Below are 20,000 nucleotides of genomic sequence, written 5' to 3' on the forward strand. Positions count from 1 at the left end.
GTTTCGATATCCATGTTTCATGTGGTCCACATTTTTTAGAGTTCCTTTCGTGAAGCGCCCATTCGCGTTGTGCTTTACGTGGTGAGAGAAAGAGAGAGGGAGAAAGGCTCTGACTGACAAATGATGAATACGGTGAATTTCCTCCTTCTTTATCTTTCGAGTTAGCCGCAACCAAACCCAGCACTGAGTAAAAGTACAGAAACGTTCTGTGTTGTTTACGATGTAATCCCCGCTTTCGATAATCGACACTTTCTGTCAAAGATAAACTGCTGACTCGTGTAACATTTACTCTTCTTTCGAAACAGCGGCCTATACCAGGGAAACAACTTGCATCTCGAGCTTCCAGAAATTTTATGAAGTTTATCCGGACGATGTTACTAAACGGGGAAGCCATGTTTGTTTACATTTTTTGCGTGAACATCTCGTGGATTTAAAATCTCGCACCATACTGAGCGCCTAGCTTGCACGCGGTCGTAAAACTCTAGGGAACCTCCTTAAGTGACTAGCCTGCGTAGCAGGCGATAGGATTAGGAGTCTTTCTCCCGAATTCTCTCCCTGCCCCCTCCCCTTAAAAAAGGCAAAAGGCAAAAAGTAAAAGGCATATTTATCAAATTGCAATTTACAGCCTGGCGTTTGTCGTAAATGCGACGCTAAAATCTCCCTCTTTTCAGTTGAGGATTTCCTTCTTACATTTACCCTTTAAATCAAACAGCATACCGTAAAAGGCACAGCACTGAAACATCGCTTATCAAACTTACGGAAAATTGGAAAAGAGCAATCGATGATAATAATATTGTCGGGATCCTATCTACCGACATGTCCAAGGCCTTTGATTTGTTAAATCCTCCATTGCTCTTGAAAAAGCTGGACGCATATGGCTTCTCAACGTCATCCAACGCCTTAATACGGTCTTACTTTACTGGAAGAAAATACAGGGCCGTGAAAATCGGCTGGTAATCACGGTGAGGAAAATATGCCTGCAGAAACGCCACCGATACTTTGTGAAGTATTCGTCGAAACTCTGTGTCGACGTTATATTGGATTTGATGTATTACTTTAAAACCAATCAGTTTCATCGCCTTCAGCAGGAAAGCGTTGTTTTGGGGAATGATGGGATTGATGCAATGCCTTAACACTCCCTATTCCAGCCCAATGATAGCCTCAGATAATCTAGGAATCTTAAAATAGTGAAAGCTTTACATTCGACATCTGATCGTATCGCACCAAATGATGTTGAAAAATTGTAAGTGAAAAGAAAATATGTACCTACGTGATATATCTCCAAACAAAAGCTGAATATATAGGCGGTCAACAAGTTTGTCAGTCGTGACGTTTGGTGCGAAGTATTCAACAAATGAACACTTCTCCGTTGAGAATTAGCTGTTGAAAGCTGTAAGAGTTTGCGAAGAGTTTGCGATAACACTAAGAGGTTTCAAGACTAATGGTTGTTTATAAAGCTGTTTTGTGATCAAATTTCACCAGTTTTTTCACCCACGGAAAGCAACTGTGAACTGATACGCAAACATGCCGCGCTTAGTTTTAATACCCACAAAGTAGTTTTGGTGCAAACATTTTATGCGTTTCTCGAGCTCGTAACATCTTTATACTTGAGTTGATGGACGTTTTTTGAATTGCTCAAGATGACGAACTCACTTTCGGGTAGATGCGAAATTCGGCGTGTTTCCCACTGAGCTCACATAGCCTGCGGCCAAAACATTAATTTTCAGAAATGCAAAGAGTAAAAGCTTACTTTATTTCGTTCCAGCATAATATTTCCGCCGATGAAAAGTATACAGGATCTCTTACAGCCTTCGTATTATAAGCCAAGTTTTTTCAGTTGATATATTTTTGTCACCCGCGTCGCATAAACACTCTTAGTGGTCTTGGCTCTGTGAAGGTTAATTAATTTTCTGTTTGGAGCTTTCTTTGATGGATGCGTACATCAACTTATTTGCTTCATTTATTTCACACTATTTACAGAGATGATGGACAAATTACCAAATAAAAATTATTTTACATAACAAGTTAACCATACATGCAACGTAAAATCTAGAAAAGAGGCTCCAATTGCGGGCTACCAGTCGAGACAATTTGACTGGTAGCCAATCGGAACAACTAGCATTGTCATGTGAGATAAATAGACTTTGATAACATGTTCTGTGGTGTTGAAAAGCAATGAATTCATTTAATTAGACTACTCGATTAAATTGGAATTCTCCTGATAAGCGCTGACGGACAACTCGAATGACTCCAACCCGTGCTTAAATGCTTAAAGCCGTGTGACAAGAGGTGGTGGTGGTGGTGGTGGTGGTCGAGGGGGGCGGGGAGGATATGGCAGTTTATTTCATGCCATAACGAGGAGCATCCTTTTGTGTTGCCGGTACGGCGTTGTCATAGTGATTTTCATATTGATTTTCCTTCCGTGATTATTTATTTCCCCTGGAAATGACAGTGGTTTCTCATACGATCCGAAACTTAAATATTTAAGGTGGCTCAAACCAGTGACAATGTCAAAAGAGTGACGCCTATTTGAAGGATTGACTCTACAACACTATTTCATGTAACGGCAATGTTTGGTTACCCTTCTAAAACACCAATGATATTGCCTAAGAAAATGCTGTCATTATTGTGACTAGTTAAGTCAGTATAGCTACAGGAAATCCGTGTAAAATCACCCAATATTTCGTCTTTAAAAGCCGCTTATTTCTCCAAAACGAACAATTTTTATTGCTGGAGAGTAATCAGTTTGCTCAGACGAAAGGCATTCCTCAAAGTTAAAAAACACGTTCATTCTCAGCGGATTTAGAGGCGCCTTAATTTCTTCAGTGGTGGAGATAGGAAATGAGATGAGTTTCAATTTAACATGCTAATCACTTTCTGACAATACGATTGCATGTGATAGAAGTACTAAAAAACAACAACAACAACAACAACAACAACAAGAAAAAAAAACAAGCAAAAAAAAAAAAAACAAAGTACTAAAGACAAAGTAGACAAAATACAGGGCGTGAGTTTCGGTTTCCTTACGGGCAAATTTTACGGAAACAATGGCTAACTTCGGGTCTGAAGGAAACTGAAAATTCATCAAACGACCTCATAAAGCATCGTATTCTTAAATCTGATTATCACTGAATTCTCTTTGGCTCTTTAGTACGGTGCTCGCTATTCTCAGAAATCGTTTCAGTTCTATCATTATTTCAATCAAACGTGACCGGAAACGTAAGGTTTATCACGAATTCGTGATCCGCAGCTGATTCCGATTCTGTGTATGATTTCGGATCCCACTTGTCAAAGAGAATAACACCAAGATTATTATCACATAAGAATTATTTCTTTGGAACTTTCAACAATCAATGTTTTTAAACTTAGCAACCGAGGATGAAATCGTTGAGATCGCGCGTTCGTTTCAATCAGGTAAAGCTGCTGGCTACGGTAATGTTCCTAGTCTCCTATCAAGCAATCCATTAAGTATATATCCGCTCCTCTAATACACATCGTCAATTTATCCATCCCTAATGGTCTTGTTTCAAACGAAATGAAAATTGTTCGTGTTGTTACAATTCCAGCTCATTTTCTCTCGCATCATTAAAAAAATGGGCAAAAAAATCCTATGTTACGAAATATTGATTTTTCAATGTAAGATCGACGCTCCTTCTCCCCCCTCTTGCTTGCAATGATCTTTTCTTTTTCTCGTAGTTTGTGAGGAAACCGAATTTCATATAAGGCCCAAGGTTTCATTTAGGTTCTTCGTCACTTCCTTTTTTTTTAATTTGGTAATCTTGTATTTTCTGTAATTGATCAGTGCAGTGTGGCAAAATGTAAGTTAAGATAAAGATAAACAATGTCTGGCGAGAAATTGGTTGGTGATTCTCAACGGAGTGCGTCGGTGATGTTTGTAACGATTTCCGGTCAAAATTTACTTTATCGAATTCAAAAACTTTCTTCATCGGTTAAAGGCTCATACAAAATATGTTTTGATTTAGTCACACCACGAAAACTTGAAAACATTCATGTGATGTTTTTAAGTGTGAATACAACTCTTTCTTGGTAACACGTCGCCAAGAACAGGTGCAAAATGGCTGCACAAAAGTACTCGTTTGAAGTAAACTTTTTGCGTTTTTCTACAAAGAGCGTAACTTTTTACCATTAAATGTGACGGCTTGCCTGATTTGAGCTTGAAAAAAAAAAGGAGATATAGGCTTTACATACATTGAGTATTTTTTTCGACCCAAATAGTATTGAAATGAGGGACTGAAAAATATCTTTTTCGCCTCTTGACAAAGACGCGGAACTATCTTCCATTACAAATTAGACAACGAGTAAATCCACTGATCGCTGAATGAATATATTAGTTTAATAAATTAATGTGTCTGGTCCGACAGTTCAATTCAGTCTCTCCAAAGATCTCGGCATTTGTTTTCTCACGTAACCTTGAATATGCACACTCTCAGCATATCAGTGAGTAGACTGAGGTGTGTTTGAAAATCTTGGCCAACGTTTGAAGTGGAGTAAATTTTATATTCTGGGCAGAAACTTATCCACCAGATAAAGTTATCCACCCTTTGAACAAATGGGGCCTCGTGGTGAGGTTAACACAACAGAGGCAGGCCCGAATCAATACTGTGCCCTCTCCGAAGGACAAAAATACGATGAGAACACTTTGATCTACTATTTGCGAAAAGCACGTGGATTTTTTTGCCGTCTCACAAAGTTTATGAGTAACAGTTTTGAGGCCTTACCATTTCCATTCGAAACTTTCTCCTCATTTAGTGACCTTGAGAGTCGATGCAGCCGACGATGTACATCAAAATTGTCTGGTCCAAATGATTGCTTTCTCATTTAATGACAAGTGTTTACAGGGACGCGACGTCAATCTGTGCAGTAATCAATTTGCTGAGTGGTTAAAGAGCAAGCACGTCTTTTCACCGGTAATCGGACTGTTTCGCTTTTTAATGGCGTTTAAAAAAAAGTCATCTTCTATTTCTTTGTCAGAACAGAAAATGATAATAAAAAAATCTCATTTGAATGATTAATACAAGCTCGTAACTTAAATAACCACTTTCCTCCCGCTGTTATAGGAAAATTGAAAGGTCGTGGAAATCCTCTTCGCTGTGGTTCAATTTTCACAGAGGCTGTGTTTTGAAGGCTCGTTGTTTATAATATATTTGGTGTGATACGGATACTATGGGTATGGCGCGTTTTTATTGTCAAAATTCAAACGTGAATTCGGCAATTCAAACATTCAATTCGGCAATTCAATTCAATTGGGCCTAAGGTTAGCTTTAATGTATGTTTGAATTTTGACCACCAAACGCGCCATTACTACGAAGCTGTTGGAACCAAATTCTTTAGGAAACCTTTTCGAGGTTAAAGTTTGTCTGACTTGATTAATTAAGTAAAAGGAAATTCGTGACTTTAAGACGACCAAATAACCATCCACGGATAAGCCACGCTCTTTGAGGTCGATCGGTGCAATGAGCAAAGTCGAATGAGTCAACGCTGAAAAGCAAAACTCGGATCGATTTACGAACCGAGCCAGTACAGTAATTACCCTGAGAAAGGCTATTTCTCGTAGTGAAGGTAACCATGCTTAATTGAAGAGGTTATGAACTTCAAAAAAGCCAATTGAATAATTGAAACGAACTTACAATAATCCACACCTTTAATCGATTCCGTCGCTGAAGACACTTCCGCAAACGAAACTGTCCGCTAAGAACTGGCCTCAGTCACCTGCGTTTCTAGTGATTACAGTGGATTTTGTGGGAACACTCTTCAACACCTACGTGTGTATTAATTCAAAATTGGAAAAATTGTCGAAATAGTAATCTGTGATGACTTTAACTCGTTGTGTTTATCTTAATTGTTCTTCCCACGAAGCTTCAATGTGAAAAAAATACATTACCTTGCTTCAATATATTTTTTGCTGAATTGCTAAATATGTACTAATTACACTCTGATACATATGAGCAAAAAGAAAAATAACAAATCTAGAGCGTTCTTGAACATTCCAAGTCGGATCGGCCAATCTCTTCCAGGGAAGAGATGACCTTCGCACATAATATATGCTCCAGTGTTTTCTTTGAAAAAGACTCTTGGATAGCAAGGGGGTTTTGATTAATGAAAAACTGAAATAACGAGGAGTCCCTCTAAGGCTTTATTAGCGGAACAAGAATGGTAGCATGAATTTGTGAATAAATTAATGGAATGAGAGGCGTTCATTGATTCCGTGAGGATAGAGTGTACCCCGGCAGTTGAAAGATGAATTTTTGTTCCAGATTCTTGGGGCTTTCTGTCTTCCCGTGGTGTAGGGATAGGCCGCAAATTGTCATGTTGTGGTGGGAGGGATTAGGAAGATTAAAGTGGTGCGTAACTGGTTTTTATGCACTATGATCTGTGTCGCTTTTTCTACATCGCGTAATTGTTCGCGAAAGCGGTCCGCCAATCTTCTCCCTGTTTCGCCTATGTAGGTCTTCTTACGTAGTGTGCAAGTTATGTATGCAATAGAGGACGTTTGCGGAGATGCATGTAAAGTGGTCAGTGATTTTAACGGATCGATTCGGTCCGGAGATCTTAACCATGTTAGAAATAAAATGACAACTAGTTTTGCATCGTGTGTGTGTACATTTGAAAGTTCCCGGTTGGTTGTTGTTACCTATGTTTTTGTCGCGTTTGAATGAAATAAGTGGTGATAGAGGAAATATATGTTTAGTTTCAGGATCATTGCGGAGAATTTTGAGAATGACATTTTTGACTGCAAGGTTTCGTGGATGGTAGGTGAGGGTGAATGGAATTCTGTTGGTTTCTTCGTTCTGTAATGTTTGTGGGGTGGTCTCTCGATCGATTTCTTGAGCACGATGTTTGCCTGTGGTGACAGCGCAGCTGAGCAAGGGTAGCCACGTTTTTTGAAAAACTGGTACATTTCCTCGCACTTGCCGCTAAGGTCAGACTCGTCACTACAGAGGCGCCTTAGTCCGAAGAAATTGAGAGAATGGGATGGCATTTTTATGTGATGTGGATGTGAGGACAAATGCAGCACGTAGTAATGGCAATCTGTTGATTTATATCGTGCTCAAATTCATGTTACCATATTTCCACCAATGGCAAAGCTCCTCCACACAGAATTTTAATTATTGATTTACGGGAAAAGTTGTTTTGTTGAATGAAAATATTTTTGTTGAAGTTGCATAAATATATTCGTTCCATAAAACGTAACTTTGGGAGTTAAAGTTGATTAATAAACTTTATTTATCAACGCTCGCGCTTCTTATCCTCGCGCGATCATGTGATATTCTTAATAAAATCCAAATCTGAGACGTTAACATGACAAGCATTGTAACGAAAATGCAAAGATAAAATACGTTTGCTTTGAATTTGGATTTTTAAATTGATGTCACCAACGGCCGCACCCTTTTCCAAGTGAACAGGATGCACTAATACTACTGGCTGGCATGTCTGTAACCATGACGAAATCAATATCCTCACACGTCAAAGATTTTCGCGATGAAGATATCCAATTTTAGGAACATTTTTTTTTACAAAAACACATAACACAAATACTTTGGAACTAACCGTCCTAATCGCAGACATTAACTTAGATAACAACATGATTCTTCTATTTTTTTATAAAACAGTTTTTGTTCAGCCGAAGTGACCGTTATGTATATATCTTTCAGGTTTTATCTTACACCAATCGTAGAACATCAGAAAATTAACATTTCTTATTGTTTATCGAGCGTGTTAGTATAACGTAAGTACTTTCCAAGTATTTCAAATGGTTTATGGTTGTCTATTCATCTATATCTTTATAATAAATTAATCATATAGATCATTATATACTGATTAAATGCTAAGATTTTCTTTTTGCTAGAAAAAAAGTCGTATTTTCATCCCGCGCAGCACTCGAAGATAAAATTCGTGTCCCCGGACGGCCGTAATATCCTCTATTTATGTTATATATTGGAATATGATGAGCTTTCGTTCTTTACAGGTTTAAACGGAAAAAGATGCACTTTTCAAAACTCATTACTCTTGAAGGGTTGTAACTTTCAAGAGCCTTTTTTTAAGCAGTAGGAACAACTGAAAAATCCCAATTTTTCATCGATTCCTTTTTTTAAAAAAATCATATCTTCAAACGCGCAGCACTCGAAGATTAAAACCGTATCCCCGCGCGGCCATGTAATATCCTCTACACAAGTTTTATCAGCGGCACCCAAAGAATTATGTCGTTGAAAATCTTAATTCGGAAGACCGAATTTCGAAATCAGAGATATCCCTGGGTCTTTCCAAATAACGACGAAGTTAACCCTTTCCCGTGGCGAAATGGCCCTTTATGAGAAGCTAAACATTGTAATAAGTCCAGGACGTCTTTTCGGAGTGACAAAATCAGTGAATCCGGCGAACGGGTTTCCAGTTCTTCTGCTGTGTTACTTATATTTCTTATGAGATCGTCTGTCCCGTATATTTTCATAGAACTGAAAAGATATAACTTATCATAATCTAGGCTATGACCAGCGTGCGGTTTATAAAATGTAAAATCACCCCCAAACATTGCATAAACTCCAGAGTTTATGCTGCCGTTGTTTCAGTATGTTTTTTACTTGCATTAACTATAGTGACGATGAAACTAAGTAATTGACAAAGATACGATTTTTCACTTATTCATGCGGGAACAAAGAAGATATCGGTAATGACTAGAAATATCAGCGAGCCCGTACCTGTTGGTATAATGAAAATACCGTTCAAGTTAAGTCCGGCACATCTCTGTCTACTGGGCCGATGTCAATTTGCGAGCATTCGGAGAACACTTCAGATTTTCTTACTGTGTCTTTCTCAATTATTTATATTGTGTCCCGAAGAAGGAACTGATATAATTAATAGGGGAAGTGGGATTTAGATATTTGTCTTGTAGCGCGAAAAATCTGTTGTAAATTGATTATATAGCATGTAACACCAAATTTTGAAACCCTATTTTTTAGAATAATTGGTTACTGTAACTCCTCGATCTCTTCCGTTGTGTTTCACGAAGTATCCCCACAAAACGAATTTGATTGAAGGCAGTTTATCTAAGTCTGCGGTCGAGACAATAAGCTTTTACAAATGTCTGCGAATTCAAAGTAATTAAAGATGTGGCCATGACGTCGGCTTCATAAATATCCGAAAACGGACTTCGCCTCAGAATCCTTCAACAACTTGAAATTCGATTCAATAAAAGAAAAATTCAAATCCACATGCGAAATTAGTGGTCTTTGATTTTGTGTTCAATTGAACTGAAGAGCATGCATGAGTACCTATTTCAACACTTGCATTATATGAACGTGCATGCTTGCGTAAATACACTTTATTTCTACTTGAAAATCGATTAGAGTTCATTGGACAGCTAACATAGACAGCTTTTGTCAAGAGAAAAATTAATCATTTTCTTTTGCTTTTGTTTATATTTATTTTATGACGGTGACATAAAATTCGCTAAAATGAAAAATTAGAAGGAAAGCAAAGGAAGCAGATATTTAATTAGCTTTGTTAATGGCCGTTTTTATACTAGAGTCGCATAATTCGTCTGGGACGAACTTGGGCAAACATTTTTTCTGCGGCTGTTAAATTCGTCTAGTGTAAAGACAGGCACAACACGAGTTATGCGTCTTGTGCCCGTCTTTATACTAGGCGAATTTAACAGCCGCAGAAAAGATTGTTTGCCCAAGTTCGTTCGAGACGAATTATGGGTCTCATATAGTTCGTCCCGTCTTTACACTAGACGGATAACATGAGAGACGTGTAATTCGTCTGGACGGATTATGCGTCTCTAGCATAAAAACGATCATTGAAGGGCTCTAAGCTACTGATAATTTTTTTTGCGTACAGCAAATGGTAGTGCCCCAGTAACACGCATAGGGATCGAAATTTTGTGAACTAAAAGTGATCACTCTTGCCATGCCTGCTAATGATTGTACCGATAAATTAATCCTGGCCCGTCACTTCTTTTTGGATGCTATGTGATTTCAGGGTTTGTGCGCCATCATGGATTGGGTGAAAACTGGCCCCGGCCTCGATTGCATACGAGGGCTTGTAGCCCATGTAGTAGCCTTCAGCAACTGTCCAGTATACACGATATTATTCACTTAATGTATGGTCCCGAGGGAAACAGTCTGTTTTGTTTTCCCGAGAGTCTTGATGTTTCCCGAGACGAAGTCGAGGGAAACATCAGGACTCGAGGAAAACTGAAAACTAACTAGTTTCCCGAGGGACCAGACATTAAGTGCTTTGTTGTATATTTAGACTTTTCCGTCAACAATCGCAGCAAAACATCCGGATCGGGCAACAACTGTGGAATTGTAGCCCGATCAGGATACATTTGAACTTGATCAGGGGCACTTGACCAAGAACCAACCAATCACAGTGCTCGTTTTGTTGAGTGAAAGGCTAGGTATATAACAAGGCCCTTTGCTCAATTTTGTTTTACTATTCGTCATCATTCGACGCGAACGAGATGGACGAATCGTGAATATCTTACGATATTCCCAACTAAGTTATATTTTGAAGTGACGTTTTCGTCGACTTCGCCGTCGTCGATGTGAAAGTAGGGAGCTTTAGCAACGACAACGGCGACAACAACGAGAACGTCACAAATTTGCATATTCAGTGGGCAAAAACAATAGCTTTGCACGCTCTTCACATGCGTTTTTCATTTTTGTCCATTTCTTTTCCGTCGTCAGCAAAGCAACAACGTGAAATAACCGAGACCACGGAAATACGTTTTTGTGACGTCACAGTAACTGGTCAGTGGTCATCACCATGAGGCTGTGGAGTTCGATGAAAGGATCGGTATTTTGCGTGATAGTAAGGTGAAAATGTTATTGATACTGCTAATTTTTTGTGAGTTTGATTCCCTGAAACGGGTTTTTAATACTTACACCACATCCGCAACGAATAGTGGTACAAGGGAGTCATTTTGAGTGGATTAGTGTGCAATTTGCTGACTCGAGCTGACAAAGCTTCAAGCGCCCTCTCCCTCACAGCATAGTTAGTAGGAGTTTTGAAACTGGTTGGATTCAAGGTGTAAATTGCGTGAAGCGACATAGGTAAGTCGTATAATTTTCACACTAACTTCATGTCGACACGTCGCTTGTTCGCCTCGCATAATTTGTTCACTTATTTATTTATTTACTTATTAGAGATTCACTCCACTAAATCACAAACAGGTGATTACTTAATTGATTAATTAATCGCTACAGCCACAGAAAAGCCGCCTGGTCTTAGACCTGGCGCACAACATCTTTTGTAAACGAAATTAGTTGCCTCGGACTCGCCACTTGCGAGTATTAACCTTCACGAAAACAACAATTTCACATCGAGTGCAACTTCAGTTTGGTTCTGAAATGAGAACTCTCCAAAAGGTGAGCCGAGTTTCAAAGCTAAGTTTACAGTATTCGCTCTAAGTTTTAACTTTTTTGGCTGTCGACCGAGACTCATGGCGAAAACCATTTAAAAGTTGCCGGCATTTCACGGTGTTTTCGTTAAGGTGTGCCGCTGACCAGAAAAATACTGCAGCCCACTTCCCCCCCGCCAAAAGAAAACGTATTTCCGCGGTGTCGAAATAACCAAGTTTGAAGTGTTATGGAGAACGTTAGCACTTGGAGATAAAGTTTCATTTTTCTCCCCTAAATTAAGTGCCGGTAATACCGGTTTCATTCCTGAGGGACTGCCACACCTTTATCATATTAAAAAGCTTGAACAGTTGCGACGTGATCGCAATAACGTGAGTTTATGTTTTTACAAGCCGTTCTCGTTGCCGTTGCCGTTCCCGTCGTCGTTGCTAAAGCTCCCTAGTAACTAGGGACCTCAACATCTACAACGGCGACGTCAACGAAAACGTCGTTCAAAATTACAAGTTTGCATTTTCCAAACTTTTTCGTCATTAGTCTAGTTCGTCGAACTTCTATAAACTACTCGAACCATTCAGGAACTGAAGTGGGAGGAACGGCGTTGAATTGAAATTCGTCTCTATGTGCTCACGTTGGCCATAGAGCTTGAGATTTTGGTCATTTACGTTGAAGATTCATAGAGAACTAAAAAAATGTACAGATTTTACACACCGCACGTGTCGAGCGATTGCTTTGCTCATTAAATGCTATAGTTTGGTGGCGTTCTCGTTGACGTCACCGTCGTAAGATGTTAAGGTGAATCTATACACTGATGTGCAGCATTGATACATCATTAATCAATAACAAAAGCAGTGCAGGGTCTAGTAATGAACCCTGTGGTTCTCCGCGGATGACTGGTAACCACTCTTAACTTGTTTCAAAGATTTTATGCAATATTTAACAAGGCAAAAGGATTTAAGGGCCGACAGACGTCAGAGGGTAAAAGTGCCCTGTTACCCGCGAATGTAGACCGACGACCGCTGTTGCTGTTACCCTTTCTGTTGCCGTTGCACTTTGTTTTTTTTTGTGCTATACAACAAATCACTTAATGAACGGTCCCTCGGGAAGCAGTTCATTTTGTTTCCCTCGAATCTCAATGTTACCCTCGGCTGCGCCTCGGTGAACCATTGAGATTCTCGGGAAACCAAATGAACTGTTTCCCTCGGGACCAGTCATTAAGTGTTTATTATTTTTTATATGACCCCCAAATACAGAATATAGCTAAGCATTGATTTTTTCAAATAATCCTTTTTGAAAATGTTCTGGGTATTTCAGTATTGTTTATCTCTTTAAAAAGAACATTTTTTCAAAATAAAAAGAAAACTATACTTAGCTGGATGCAATTCGAATACAAATTATCACACCACTGATTAAATACGGAAACATGTAGACAAATTTAGAGTTTTCTTTTAGTGACCACGTGACCATGAGCGTGGCATAATGACGTCATGTTTAGGGTCATTGGTTTACAAAAGTTGGAAACTGACCAAAATAATGCCACATTCTCTCAAATTACGTAACCATTACATCCTTGGCAACGCACCCCAAAAAACACGTCAGTAGGCCCTTTAGCTGGGCCTTACTAAAATGGATTTAAAGCCACAGAAATTTCTAAAAACAAAATCATGTATAACTTTTATTTGGTCGTTTGTGAAACAGTGCGAATACTACTGCAGATGGGTCCACTCATTTGCGACAACAGTTGCTATTGTGGTAGAAATAGCGGATAAGATTGTGGACGGAGCCATAACCTTCGAATATCATGAAGGAAGATTGTTTCATTCTCAAAAGGCGTCCGTTTTTGCAGCCTTGGTCACATTCACCATAACCGGATGCTTCATTTCTCTCGGTCGCCTCTACTTTTACTTTTGCCAGTTAGGACATAGTAGCAAAGCTGTGGACAACACTGAAGGCACAAATCTTTACGAGGAGCGATTTCTCCAGATGAGCGCTTTGAAAATCGTTCTCGAAGCTTTTCCTCAGTCTGTAATTGCCAGGTTTTATTTTGTTGACTGTCCCATGGAGAAATATGGCTGGGGGTTTGGACTGTATACAAGCTTCGATATCTATTGTGGAGCCCCGTATGTCTCCTTCTACTCGTATTTCTTGTTATACCTTCGAAAACGGACCCAGAAAGGGATCAAGGAAATGGAACTGCATGCGGGGATGGTGTGTGTCATGTGCGTTGCAAGCAGTTTAGCATCAGCAGGTCTTGTGTTTGTGTCCTTGTCTTTGCTTGATGCGTATAAAAGGTGCTGAGAAGATTTGAGTCGGTCTAGGCCAACGGAATGACTTGGAACTAGTTAATTTTAAAACTAACCTTTCAGCTGTAATCCGTCGTCAATTAAGCAGCACACAAGTTGAATCCTTTAAATTTGTTTGAATATGTAGGTCTATAAAAGAGTAAGAACTGTCAGGCTAGTTGCGTGAAATTTATTAATAACCATGCATAAATTAATAACTCGTGAGTTCTTATCACATTAACTTGTTGCTAAAAAGAAAAATGCATTTAATTTTAAGCGTTTGCCAGGGGCTATGTCACGTTACTTTAGGGTGTTTCGGGGAAATCTGTAGTTAATCACGAGTTTAACTGACTCGAAAATGGTGGAATCCTTTACTGATATAATTATGGTTACATTACGAACAAGAGGATTCTGAGCAAAAACGACATTTATCCGGGCGATTTGCCATAAACTTAAAAAACGTGCGACCGACTTCCTTCAAGATTACCCAAATGCAATCCGTTTCAATCTTGTCTATCTTGCCTTTTGCTGTATTTTTTTATGTTGTTCAGCAGTTTTAAGTGGCTATTGCAATGTTTCGTCCTACTTTTTGTGCATTTTGGGTGTCATGAAATTGCATCATTTTGTGTGACATAGTTAAGCCACCTTTTCGGTAAATTTGACAAGTAGTATGATCCCATTTAGCGTGAATCCTACGTCATGAGAGCCAATCTCAAGTGACTATAAAAGCGGGTAAGTCAAGCCCTACATCAAGGTAGACCTAAAGCTGGCATTTGATTTACTTAGTCATTTTTCGATCTTGAAAAAAATAATCTTGAAATTCACTCTATTCAATCAGTTTAATTTCATTTGCTATGTGATTACTTTCTTACATGAGTACAGTTTATGACAGTCATTTCTTGATCGTGTGACTGACTGAGTTGGACAAAGGGTAAATTTGCCGACTCCGGCATGGCATTTGCACGTTGTCGTTCCACCACTGTTTTTTATAAGTATTTGAAGCCATCTGCTCATTTTTATACCCTTCATTAATTTATAAACGCCGAAGAAAATTTGCCCAAATCTTAACTTGAGAACGTTTTAAAATGTTGGTATCGGTATCGATCTTTGAGAATAATAATAATAATAATAATAATAATAATAATAATAATAATAATAATAATAATAATAATAATAATAATAATAATAATAATAACAATAATACCGAAACTTCGTAGCAGCACGAAGTAAGATATCGCTTTGATGATCCATACGATGTTTTTAAAAATCATCTTTAATCAATACATGTTTCGGATGAAACATCATACATTGTCAGTTGTACAATGAGAAATAAACTAAAGTTGAGCAATAAATAGTGTAACAAAGTGAGATGTAACATGGATAATTAAGGATAAAGGCGAGGACAGAACAACCACGAAACAAAACAGAAAAAACCAAACTATTTAAGCTAAGAAAAATAATAATAATAATAATAATAATAATAATAATAATAATAAACTTAAAGGCCGTATACATTATTAGGGAGTTTTATTAGCCTTTATTATTATTTTTTTAATTTTATTAGGGATTTTTATTAGAATTTTTCTTCTTTACAACGATCTACGAGAAAGAAGATTTAACATTTGTAGATACACAGATCAATGGTTAGGATTTTTATATTTAGGTACTTAGGATATACTATTATGTAGGATATATATGATATCGATGGAGGATTGTAATTTTTTTAGGGATTAACAGGAATTGGTTACGCTTTTTGGGCGCCCAAATTTTGCAAATAGATGTTACAATAAACTGCAAATAATAATAATAATAATCTACCGTCCACTCAAAGTGTATCAAGAAACGAATTTAGTTGCAAAATGAGTGAGAAAAGAATCCAACTGGGTAGAACAAGATGGACGGAGAGAATGTGTATCGATCTTAAGCAGTGTAAAAAGAAAGCGACAGACGTTCATCAATCCGAAAACTGTCCTAGAAAAGAGAATGGCCGGAAAGAAGGGATAATGAATTTAATGCTGCACTACTGGAACAGCATGGGCTACCAGCACTTGAATAAAACCGCACAAAATCTACGGGATAAACTCGCACACGTTGAGAAAACAACCATGGCTATATCAACACGGATCACTGATGAAATAAGACAGCAACAACAGGAATCACAAACATGTAATCGTCCGAATTCAACTTCAGGAAGTACACCTACAAATTCAAGTTTTATTTCAACAAGAGCGACTCAAGATCAAAATGTAAATTACTCACCAACAACACAAGTCGACCATGGAAATGCGAACACAGCTAACTATGAAGAAGACCTGGAATATCGTAGCTTATTTAAGGCAGCTCAAAACCAAATAAACCAGGAGACTGGAGTAACAGGGGAAGAGAATACTTTTACGAGAAAGAAGGGGAAAACCTGAGTACCCGGGGAAAAATCTCTCGGTGGAGACTAGCGACTGAACAACCAAACTCAGCCTACATATGGCGTCGAATCCGGGAAGCGATCCCGGGCCAGCCCTGCATCCCAATCAGTGGACGAGTTTTTTTCAGTTTTTTTCCATAGTTGTGCGGACTACAATGTATGCGGGATGTCTGAAAGAAACAAATATACATCATCTGCATCGCTCGCGGTAATAAAAACAGGTTTCAAATATTGCTTTGCTGTTTTTTTTTGTGTGTACTATTGTCGGTGACACTTAAGAAGGTCTCGTCATAGGTCAGTTTCTTAATCTTAAAACGAGAATGAAATAAACACCATCTGTTTCATCGATTTTTTATATATATTGCGTTTTGCATCTTCCATCAACGTTGAAAACAGTGTTTTTGACCGGGAATTTAGACGCAGTATTCGAAGCACGTCAAACAATTGAAAAACGCCGAAAGCGTTTTGTACATCAAACTGTATTACAATAGACCTGAAAAATTGAGCTGAATCGGACAAAAACTGTTTAAGTTGTAGCTCCGTAAAAGGTCGCGGCTCTTAAAGGGAACCTCCACTTCAACAAGAAAAGAACTTTAAATCACAAGAAACAGCCGTTACAGTCAAGTCAGTCTAAAGTATTTTCAAAGAAAGTGTTGTGTCCGAAATAAATACGTCTGAGGATCGCCTGTTTTTGTTTTCAAATCAAGTTCGCAATATTCGACGTATTCGAGTCGACAAAACGCCAAATATGGCCCGATTCAAACAATGCACTCAGTCTGCCGTGTCGAACTCATTGAATTGAGTTCGACATCTGAATCACCTGTCGATTTTCTGCCGCAATTTCGACAGGCTGTGTGAAACTTGATGCAGAAATGCGGCAACGATTCAAACGTCGAATTTAAGCCGTGTTGAATCAAATGCATACATTATTATAATGTATCAACATATTTGCAAGACATTCCTACGATTAATACGGCAGGTCCAACATGAAATAAATGCGGCACAATTTAACTCGACATCGGAATTAGCTGTCGAATTTAAGTTGAACTCAGTTCAATTGAGTTTGACACGGTAGAGGTGCGACGCTTTAATCGGGCCTTAAAGAAAAAGAAAATCAGAAGCAATCTAAAAAAACGCCAGTTTCAAGCAGCAGAAGGAGTTGAGTGGCTTGGGGCAGAAGCGAATAGAGACGACGGCGACGAGTGAATTTGATTTTGGACAAAACAGAAGTGAAATTATTCTCTAATTTCACGAGTATACCAGTTGATTAGCTATTAATATCATGGGTGACAAATCATTCCTTAATTTTCAAACCTGGACGCCATTTTGGCACTGTAGGAAAAGTTGCCATGGCAACATTGTAATTTCACATGTGAAATTGAAAATTAAGACTGAAATTTCGCGCCAAAATTAAGGAGTAATAATAATTTTTCACCCATGTTATTATAGCGTTAACATTTTCGTTAACTCTGAGATAGATTGATTTAGTTGAAACAGAAAATCTGCACGGGCAAAACCAATGTTTTATTTCAGAGTAAAAATAATTAAAAAAAAGGTCACTACCTTCCTGGGCCTAGTTAACAAATCAAAAGTGGTTCAGCGTTGTCTGTACTCTTATCGAAAACGATATTCGTCATCAAAGTGGTCAAAATGTTGTGTACTCACGATGTGCAGTCGAGTGATTCCACAACAAATTTTGACCACTGTGATGACTAATGTTGTTGTCGATCAGAGTACAGAAAAAGCAGAACCACTTTCGATTTGTTTTTTACCACAATATTCAACGCCAAAGAAAGTTTTTATTTCAGAGCGTGACCAAAATTATGACACGAACAAAGAGTAAGCGTTGTCTATAACTTTCTCGCAATATGATTGGTTTATTTCCCAAAATGAGCGTTCCTCATTGGCTATTACATTGCTGGACAAATTGAATTGAGCATGACGCATGCAGCATTGTCTGGACTCTAATTAGCCAATCAGATTGCGAGATTACAAGCAGTTGTGGTAAAATATCTTTTTTTCTTTGAAAACTCAATAATATGGGGGGGGGGGGGTGTCGGTCGACGATGGGAACGGAAATAAAAAAGTGAACGGCCTTTCTTTGTCAGATTCTGCACAAACTACATTCTATATAATCGTGCGACTTTGAACCGTCGAACCGGTCTTTTTCCCAAAATACTGTCATTGATCGTGTAATTTGAAATATAAATGATATATCATGGTACAAAAGGATAAGGAAGGCATCAAACCACTAAACAGTCCACTTGGTATTGAATTTTTCCTAAAGTTAAGCTTCGCAAATAGGAAGTCAAAGTCTGCGAAAGAAGTCTATGAAAGAAAGGAAGGAAGTCCAAAATGCGCGTCAACAAGAATAGCAAATATCATAAGTTAGAACTCCCGGACAAATAGCACTCTTTTCACTTGACGTCACGATCTAGCGCTTAAAGTATTGTGGGATTAATATGCGGACAAAGACAAAGACGTTTGCCGGCCTTGCAATCCCATAATGCTTTGCAATAGTCTATTTTTATCAACTGTGGAAAATGCTATTGTTTTTCACCAAAAAAAAAAAAAAAGGCGCCATGGTAACAAAGAGCAAAGATGGCCCTCGGCAAGCAGCTAATATGGCAATTTTCGCAAAAGTCGCAAGGGTTTTGCCATCAAGGACAAAATGCTCGCAATAATCGAAAATATAGGAAGAGAAAAAGACAACAATAAATAAAGTGGTTCAGCAAGGAACAAAGTCAGGGATAACGTAAAAAGAAACTGAAGAGATGGAACATAAATGTAAAAGGGTATCAAGTCCTGCCAAGAAAATCAGAGTCAGAAAATTCTGATGCAAAAGAAAGAAAAATCAATATCGATGGATCTGAAAACAGGGTGGCTTAGTCTGTTGAGCATCGGATTACTGTGCGGGAGGTAGCGAGATCGGAAAACTGATCAGCTGATTCCGGCCGGACCCGTAACACTTAGGAAGAAGGTGCTGCCTTCGTAATGACACCTGCGAATGGTTACACTCTCCAAAGACTTACGTCTTCTCTGATAAGAACGATAACCCGAAGGCCCTGTCTCAACACCCTCAATATTCACAACCCTAGGGGGTACAGGGATGGCGGATGGCATTCGCCTCCCACCAATGTGGCCCGGGTTCGATTCCCAGACTCTGCGTCATATGTGGGTTTGAGTTTGTTGGTTCTCTACTCTGCACCGAGAGGTTTACTCCAGATACTCCGGTTTCCCCTCTCCTCAAAAACCAACTTTTCACTTGATTTGCGTTAATTGTTAATTTCAGTTTACAGTGTCCCCATTTAGTGCTCCAGCGTTTGAACGACTAGACACTGAAATAAAGTACCTTTCATGAGGAGCTTAACTTGGGTCAGGAATATGGGTCCCCGCTGTTTAGGTAAAAAAAAAATTACCAAAATCTCAGTGGGAGTTGTAACAAGACTCACACTAAAAAGGCAGAGCGAGAGACAAAAGGAGAGAGAGGTGTTAATCTTGACACATTTGTTGGGCCGACAAATAACTCAAATTACTTTAAATTAATTTTGAGTGATATGTCAAAATAGTCCAGAGGCACAGTAAATCAATCTGAAATATTTTCTAAAACACGGTTTACAACGGCCAGCATCTTGCAATTAAAAAATGGAAAATTACTTCTTTATTCTCTTTATTTCAAAGTAATTTAAACACAGGCAAATTATATCTTAACTTTCAGGCTACCGAGATGCAACTTGTTTTGCCCGGCATACACTTTTCTCAACAGCAACGGTGAATTGGTTCTTTTCTGATTTTAAAGCAATCCATTTTTAAGTTTTATACTTATGGAACTCGATAACTGAGGAATAAAACTCAACAGCTATTACACCTTCGAGCATCTGCTTCCCTAATTCTCCGGTTACTGAACATGAAACGTTAGTG

General features: G+C 38.5%; 1 protein-coding gene across 8 annotated transcripts in view; it reads right to left on the minus strand.

The window, feature by feature from the left end:
* LOC137997029 (neuromedin-U receptor 2-like) overlaps window positions 1-20,000 on the minus strand; it is a 67,716-nt gene that overhangs the window by 34,083 nt on the left and 13,633 nt on the right. For 3 of the 8 annotated variants that reach the window (XM_068842722.1, XM_068842723.1, XM_068842719.1), the window contains exon 2: window positions 13,738-13,810. The gene's annotated coding sequence lies outside the window, so the exon portion shown is untranslated. Of the gene's footprint in view, window positions 1-758; window positions 781-1,266; window positions 1,289-4,739; window positions 4,762-8,714; window positions 8,857-13,737; window positions 16,597-20,000 lie in introns of those variants that run through there. The other 5 variants (XM_068842720.1, XM_068842724.1, XM_068842729.1 and 2 more) reach the window with 5 other exon arrangements.

This window comes from Montipora foliosa, chromosome 3 (genome assembly GCF_036669935.1).
Source record: "Montipora foliosa isolate CH-2021 chromosome 3, ASM3666993v2, whole genome shotgun sequence".
NCBI classification, from domain to species: Eukaryota; Metazoa; Cnidaria; class Anthozoa; order Scleractinia; family Acroporidae; genus Montipora; species Montipora foliosa.